This window comes from Myotis davidii, unplaced genomic scaffold, assembly GCF_000327345.1.
Source record: "Myotis davidii unplaced genomic scaffold, ASM32734v1 scaffold805, whole genome shotgun sequence".
NCBI classification, from domain to species: domain Eukaryota; kingdom Metazoa; phylum Chordata; class Mammalia; order Chiroptera; family Vespertilionidae; genus Myotis; species Myotis davidii.
The window spans coordinates 202,949-211,313 of record NW_006296430.1 but is presented as its reverse complement, the minus strand read 5'-3'; the positions used below and the strand labels follow the sequence as shown (position 1 = coordinate 211,313).

General features: G+C 39.6%; 1 long non-coding RNA gene across 1 annotated transcript in view; it reads left to right on the top strand.

Moving 5' to 3' along the window:
- Positions 1-5,647: 5,647 nt before the first annotated feature.
- The window catches only part of LOC107184379, a 2,976-nt gene continuing 258 nt past the window's right edge, over positions 5,648-8,365 (top strand). Inside the window, exons 1-2 of the long non-coding RNA XR_001515208.1 lie at positions 5,648-5,660; positions 7,236-7,237. This is a non-coding gene — a long non-coding RNA (uncharacterized LOC107184379). The remainder of the gene's footprint in view (positions 5,661-7,235; positions 7,238-8,365) is intronic.

Genomic DNA, 8,365 nt, shown 5'->3' with positions numbered 1-8,365 from the left:
AATCTAAATGATAGCTTTGCTGGGTACAGTAATCTTGGTTGTGGGTCATTGCTATTCATCACTTTGAGTATGTCTTGCCAATCCTTTCTGGCCTGCAAAGTTTCTGTTGAGAAATCAGCTGACAGTCATATGGGCGCTCCCTTGTAGGTAAGGAACTGCTTTTCTCTTTTTGCTTTTAAGATTCTCTGTCTTTAATCCTTGGCATTTTAATTATGGTGTGTCTTGGTGTGGGCCTCTTTGGGTTCCTCTTGTTTGGGATTCTGTGCTTCCTGGACTTGTAAGTTTATTTGTATTACCAGGGAGGGGAAGTTTTCTGTCATTATTTCTTCAAATAGGTTTTTAATATCTTGCTCTCTCTCTTTTCCTTCTGGCACCCCTATAATGCAAACTTTGGTATGTTTGAAGTTGTCCAGAGGTTCCTTACACTATCTTCATATTTTTTGATTCTTTTATCTTTTTGCTTTTTGGATTGGGTGTTTTTTGTTTCCTTGTATTCCAAATCATTCATCTGATTCTCAGAATCCTCTACTCTACTATTGAATTCCTGTAAATTCTTATTTATTTCAGTTAGTGTATGCTTAATAATCTCTTTGAAATTCTAAGATCCTTGAAAGTCTCACTAAGTCCCTTGACACTCTCATTAAGTCCCTTGAAGCTCTCATTAAGATTCTTGAGTAACCTTACTACCATGGTGTTGAACTCTATCCAGTAGTTTGTTTTCTTCCATTTCTAACATGTTTTTTTGTCTCCTCATTTTGGCTGCTTCCCTGTGTTTGTTTCTATGTATTAGGTATAGCAGTTATGTCTCCTGGAATTGGTAGAGTGGCCTTGTATAGTAGGTGTCCTGTCAGGTCCAGTGGCTCAGTCTCCCTAGTCATCTGAGCTGGGCACTCTAGGTGTACCCCTCTGTGAGCTGTATGCAGTCTTGTAGTTGAGCCTTGATTACTGTTGGCATCACTGGGAGGAGTTAACCTCCAGGCCAGTTGGCTGTGAGGACCAGCTGTGACTGTAATGGAAGAGTTGCTGTGCAGGAGATAACCCTGTAGATTAGGACTTCCTTCAGTGGGGCTTCGGTGCTCACTGAGTCTGCCCCTTGAGTGTGTTGCTTGTGGATGTGTAGAGTTGTAATCCTTTATGGTCTGAAGCTGTCCACCATGTGTACTGGCTCTAGGGCCTTCATAGAGATGCAAAGTGTTTTACCTCCTTGGTTAAGTTTATTCTTAAGTATTTTAATTTTTTTTTGTTGCAATGGTAAATGAGATTATTTGTTTAGTTTCTCCTTCTGAGAACTCATTATTGGTGTATAAAAATGCTATCGAATTTTGGGTGTTGATTTTGTGTCCTGCTACATTGCCAAATTCATTTGTTAAACCCAGTAGTTTTTTGGTGCAGTCTTTAGGATTTTCTATATATATAACTAGAGGCCTGGCGCATGAATTCGTGCACAGGTAGGGTCCTATGGGGGGTTGGGAGGGGCGGGATGCGATTTGCCCTCTGGGCGGGCGGTGGTACGCCCTTGCCACCCGGGATCTGGATCTGTCCTGCTGATGTTTGCGCTGGTTGTTTTGAGCAACCTGGCCGCTTTTATATCCTTTCTTCCTTGTGGAGCGTCTAAGGAGGGGAGGCGGCCGCGGTGCCCAGGGCCTTCTTCCAGGAGGCTGGTGGTGCTATTGGGATCATGCTGGTGACGCCGGTCCGGTCCGTCGATTCCTGGCCTGTTCTCCAGAGATTGGACCTGCAGGACTACTGAGGGAGTAAGTGGTTACCGCCAGGCTCTTGGGCTGCTGGCATGGGTTTGTCAGCTGGGCAGTGCTCCCGCTGTGGGAGTGCACTGACCACCAGGGAGCACCTCCCGCGCTGAGCGTCTGTCCCCTGATGGTCAGTGTGTGTCTTAGTGACCGATTGACTGGTCATTTCAGTCATTTGATTGTAATAGTCACTTAGACTTTTTATATATAGAGATACCATGTCTGTGAATAATAAAAGTTTTACTTCCTCCTTTCCAATTTGGATGCCTTTTATTTCATCTTTTTTTTCCCAAATATATTTTTATTGATTTCAGAGAGGAAGGAAGAGGGGGAGAGAAAGAGAGCAATACCAATGATGAGAAAGAATAATTGATCGGCTCCTTCTTGCACGCCCGCTACTGGGGTTTGAGCCTGCAACCCAGACGTGTGCTTTTGACCGGAATCGAACCTGGGACTCTTCAGTCCGCAGACTGACGCTCTGTCCACTGAGCCAAACTGGCTAGGGCTATTTCTTCTTGTCTGATCGCTGTGGCTAGCATTTCCACTACTGTGTTGAGTGAGAGTGGTGAAAGTGGACATCCCTGTTCTTAGGGGATATGGTTTTAGTTTTTGCCTATTGAGTGTGATGTTGGTTGTATGTTTGTCATGTATGGCCTTTATTATGTTGAGATAGGCTCCTTCTATTCCCATTTTGCTGAGAGTTTTTATCAAAACTGAGTGTTGGATTTTGTTGAATGCTTTTTCTGTGTCTATGGATATGATCATGTGATTCTTGTCTTCCTTTGATTGTGTTTATGTGATGTATCACATTTATTGGCTTGAGAATATTGTATCAGTCTTGCATCCCTGGAATGAATCTCACTTGGTCATGGTGTATGATCTTTTATATTACTGGATCCAATTTGCTAATATTTTGGTGAGGATTTTAGCATCTATGTTCATCAGAGATATTGGCCTGTTCTCTTTCTTTGTAGAGTTTCTTTGTATCTGGTTTTGGATAATGCTGGCCTCATAAAAAGAGCATGGGAGTGTTCTTACTCTTGGATTTTTTTGGAATAGTTTGAGGATTATAGGTGTTAATTCTCTGAATGTTTGGTAAAACTCCCCTGTGAAGCCTTCTGGACCTGGGCTTTTGTTTGCTGGGAATTTTTTTTATTCCTGCTTCAATTTCATTAGTTGTTATTGGTCGATTCAGGTTTTCTGATTCTCCTTTATTCAGTTTTGGGAGATTCTGTTTTTCTAGGAATTTGTCCATTTCATCCACGCTGTCCAGCTTGTTGGCATATAGTTGTTCATAGTACAAGGAAGCAAAAAACACCCAATCCGAAAAGCAAAAGGATAAAAGAATCCAAAAATATGAAGATAGAGTAAGGAACCTCTGGGACGACTTTAAACATACCAAAGTTTGCATTATAGGGATGCCAAAGGAGAAGAGAGAGAGCAAGATATTAAAATCCTGTTTGGAGAAATGTGCAGAAATGTACATAGGGGATAGTAGAAGTTCTTTAATTTCCTATTCCCTCTCTTCTGAGGTGTCTTTGTTCAGTAACCATTGTGAAAACGTCTTTAGAATATAAGAACATCCATACATCTTATTTTTTAAGCATGTGTATGTATATGTGTGTGTGTGTGTGTGTGTGTGTGTGTGTGTGTGTGTGTGTGTGTATATGGATTTCAGAGAGGAAGAGTATATATATATATATGGATTTCAGAGAGGAAGAATGAAGGGAGAGAGAAACATCAGTGATGAGAGCAAATCATTGATTGGCTGCCTCCTTCATGCCCCCCACGGGGGATTGAGCCTGCAACTCCCGCATGAGACCTGACCAGGAATGGAACTGTGACTTTTGGTTCATAGATTGATCCTCAACCACTGAACCACACTGGCTGGGCCATACATCATTTTTTAAAATGTATTTTTCATAAATGAGATTGTATATCTCATGTTCTTTACTTTTCCATGTTCATTTTATTGTGGATGAGTTTTGAAGGAAGTTTGTTTTCATTGCGTGGTTTTTGTTGAATAGATAAAAATGTAGAATGTGCGTTGGTTTTAGAGACACCGTAATGGAAAAGATTAGTATTCTTTTAGTATTCATAGTGCACCTGTTTGAACTGGAAATCCAAAGAGTGCTTTATTTATTGCCTTTAATTTTCTTGGCTTTGTTCTCCTGGTCCCTTACACTGTTAGGGATTGTCCTTAGTGAGTTATGATATTGTACAGCAAGTATGCTGCTACTTTATAGGAAAGTAATTGCATATTGGTTTTAAAACCAGAGTAGATTTTTAAAAATTTATTTATTGACTGAAGTTTTACATGTCTCCTTTTTCACTATTTGACGCTCCCAGAGTAGCTTTTAATAGATCTAATTGCATCTTTGATGAAATTGATTCTTGACTGTCTTTCATAATTTTGATTGTAATAAAACTTTATTAATGTTTTGAAAGCATCTGCAAAATTGTGCTATAAAAATTTGTATCATATTATTTGATCCTCACATTAATCTTGGGTAGTAAATAGAAGAGATATTCTTAAAACAAAAATTAGAAAATCATATTTAGCGATGGTTCATGATTAGCCTTTGGTCATATAGCTGGTTTGGTTCTGAAATTCGGTCTCTGGCCACATGTTCGTTCTTGAGCATTTCTTCAGGGAAGCATGATGCTATATTTGCTGAGGAGATAGGAGAAAGAACTTGTTTTTAAGATGGCATAGTCCAGTGGTCGGCAAACTCATTAGTTAACAGAGTGAAATATCAACAGTACAAGGATTGAAATTTCTTTTGAGAGCCAAATTTTTTAAACTTAAACTATATAGGTAGGTACATTGTTATTAACTTAATTAGGGTACTCCTAAGCTGGCCCTTGCTAAAAATGTTCTCAGTCTGATTGAGGTACGTTCACTGAGGGCGACCCCTTCCAACTCTCCCACCCACACTCATCTTGTATACTTGTTTTGTCTATCTCCTTTCCGAAAACCGACTTCTGCGCATGGGCCACGAACTTTCAATCGCACTGTACATGCGCGCCCGCACGTGGTATTTTGTGGAAGAGCCACGCTCCAGGGGCCAAACAGCCGCATGTGGCTCGGGAGCCGCAGTTTGCCAATCACTGGCATAGTCTGATGTGGGTGAAAGGCAAAACTATTAGCAGTTTCTAACTAATTTATAATTAGAAGTGTATCGTAAGAGTACAGAAGAGGTACCGCTATCTCAAAATGAGGTGAGAACCTAGAAATGGCTTCTCGGAAAAGGTGATTCTTTAGGTGAGTCATGAAGAGCAAATTGGTGTTTTCTAGTTGGATATCCCAGGCATCCCAGCTAGAGGATCTGTTTGTATGAAGGTCTGGCAAAACCAAATGCAGTGTGTTTGAGGAGTATTTGAGTATTTATCTAGTAGAATTTCCTGATCTGCTTTGTATAAGATACAATGCTTTTATTTTTTTGCAATCAATAATGCACATGTAAAATTAAGAGTTTTGATTATAGCATTTACTTTCCTTATTGGAAGTTGCATTTTATTCAATAAACATTTTTATTTATTTTAACCTTGTCTTTTAATCTCTGCTGTGGCACTAGATATTAGAAAACTGGCATTAATAGAATTCTTTTTCTCAAAAAACCTATTTAGTGGGAAATTTTTATTTAAAATTCAGTTGAATTATAAATGTATTTTGCAGATGGACTTGTGTCAAACTTAGCTAATTGGAATATAGCCTTTGATCCAGAGAAAAAATGTGAAAAGACCTTTGAAGTCATCCATAGATACCCTAAAAGGCAGTTTATAAAATTAAACAGCATTGTACGATTAAAAATTAAGCAAACTAGTAATTGATAAAAATGTAATTAAAATAGTTCTTTGAAACCGCTAGTAGCCTGGCCAGTGTGGCTCAGTGGTTAAGTGTTGTTCACAGTTTGATTACCAGTCAGGGCACATGCCTGGGTTGCAGGATTGATCCCCAGTAGGGGGTGTGCAGAAGGTAGCCAGTCAGTGATTCTCTCATCATTGATGTTTCTTTCTCTCTCCCTTTTTCTCTGAAATCAATAAGAATGTTTTGTTTTGTTTTTTAAATAAAGGAACCACTAGTAAATGTTGAAATTCTTTTTTAAAAATTACTTCTATTGATTTTAGAGAAAGGGAGGGAGAGAGAGACATTGATTTATTTCACTTTTTTAATGCATTAATTGGTTGTTTCTTGTATGTACCCTGATTGGGGATGAAACCCACAACCTTCGCATATCGAGATCATGTTCTAATCAATTGAGCTACACAGCCAGAGCTAAATGGTGATGTTCTTAAAGTAAAATAGGAAGTCCTGTTATAACTATTATTCAAAACTTCTGGAGGGCCTAGCTGATATAGTAAGTTAATAAACAAGAGTAAGTGCAAATGTTGGAAAGAAAGGTGATTATTTTCAGATGATGTTTAAGAAAAAAATTCCAGCCGTGACCGGTTTGGCTCAGTGGATAGAGCGTCAGCCTGCGGGCTGAAAGGTCCCAGGTTCGATTCCGGTCAAGCGCATGTACCTTGGTTGCGGGCACATTCCCAGTGGGGGGTGTGCAGGAGGCAGCTGATCGATGTTTTTCTCTCATTGATGTTTCTAACTCTATTCCTCTCTCTTCCTCTCTGTAAAAAATCAATAAAATATATTTTAAAAAAGAGAAAGAAAAATTCCAAGGAAATTAACTAAAAAACGATTAGAACCAATAGTTCTAAATGATAGCTTTGCTGGGTAGAGTAATCTTGGTTGTAGGTCCTGGCTGTTCATCACTTTGAGTATGTCTTGCCAATCCCTTCTGGCCTGCAGAGTTCCTGTTGTTTGGTAAGGTGGCTGGATATAGGACTAATAAACCAATTGCAAAATTTCCTTTATATCAACAATGATTAGCTTAAAAATGGAAAAAAGACCTCACATTAGGAATAAAAATTGTAGGAATAAATTATAGGGTACTATTTAATAAGAAATATGCAACATTAAAAAAAATATCCTCACCTGAGGATGTTTTTATTGATTTTTAAAGAGAAAGAAAGAAAGGGAGAGAAGGTGGGAGGGGGGAGGGAGAGAGAAAGAGAGAGATATAGAGAGAAACATTGATGAGTTGCCTCCTGTACATTCTCTGAGAATTGAACCCACAACCTTTTGCTGTGTAGGATGATGCCGCAACCAACTGAGTGACCCAGTCAGGGTGAAACACAAACATTTTTATGAAGAACACTATACAACTTACTTGAAAAAAAATCAGAATTAAACAAGATCTGTATTTCTCAGTTCAAACTATTAATTTGGTGAAGGTGGCAGCTCCTCATTAATATATAGATGGAATGGAATGTCAATCAAAATTCTGCTTACCTCCTCATCCTTTTTTGAGGTAGGAGGAAACTTAACTAATTAAGTAGAAAATATATCTGGAAGGATAATTATATGAGAATAACAAAGTTTAAAAAAAAACTGAAAAGTTGGAGGGATTTGATGTATCAGTTGTTGAGATGTATTGGAAAGCAGCAGTAATTGAAACATGTTGCACTGATATGGGAAGGGAATACAAAGCTGGAACATAGTAGTTCAGAATCAGAACTATGACTAGAATATTTCAAATTGTAAAGGTGTGGAGAAGCAGAGAACGCTAGTGGAAGTATAAAATGCTATAAGTTTTTTGTAGGTAGTACCAAAGCCTTAAATATCTATATGCCTTCTGACTCCATCTAGTTTACTTTTAGCCATTTATTCAGTCTCCGGTATATATACGTTGCAATAGCAAAGAACTGAAACAATGTGAATGTCTAGTTGGAATAAATTGGTTAAACTGTAGTGTTCTACATAATGGAATTTTGTGGAACTTTCAAGAAATGTGGATCTTATGTAGTAATTTTGTGGTTTTTTTCTTCTTTTTAAAAAATTCCCCCTCCACCCAGTTCCTGCCCCAACCCAGGCCTTCACCATCCCATTGTCTGTGTCCATAGGTAATGCATATCTATCTATATATATATATATAAAGCTAATATGCTAGGTGTCCCTCTGACTGTGCAACTGGTCACTATGACATGCACTGACCACCAGGGGGCAGACGCTCAATGCAGGAGATGCGGTGATATGCACTGGCCATTTACAAAGAAACGGCACTGCAGACCTGGCGTTGATAAAGCAACACGGCTTCCCCCAAGTGGGACACAGGTCCCTCCACCACCCCGGAGCCACACCCCACCAAATTGCAGCTGACGCTGCCAAGACCGCATGACGCAAAATGCGGCCCACTGCCCAGCCCAGTCCCGGAAACAGGCGCTGTGGGCGCCGGGTAATGACGTCACATAGCAACGCCCGGCTTCCTCTCCCTAGCGACTAGCCACTTCCTTGGAGTTTCTTCAGCCCAGGAACACGACGTGCTTTATAGCCAGGTGCAAACATTTTACACTGTAACCAAATGTCTGTGAAGCGTTTTCCCATGCCTCATCTCATTTGATCCTCACAGAAGTCCTGGAGGAGGTAGATAGGATACTTGGTGGAATCCTATTTTCATTAGCCAGAAAACGGAGATTTAGAAAGCTTAGAAACTTGACCCAACTTAAAAGAAGTAAGAAATGGTGGGCCTTGAAAATGACTTCAGGTTTTCTCACTGCAC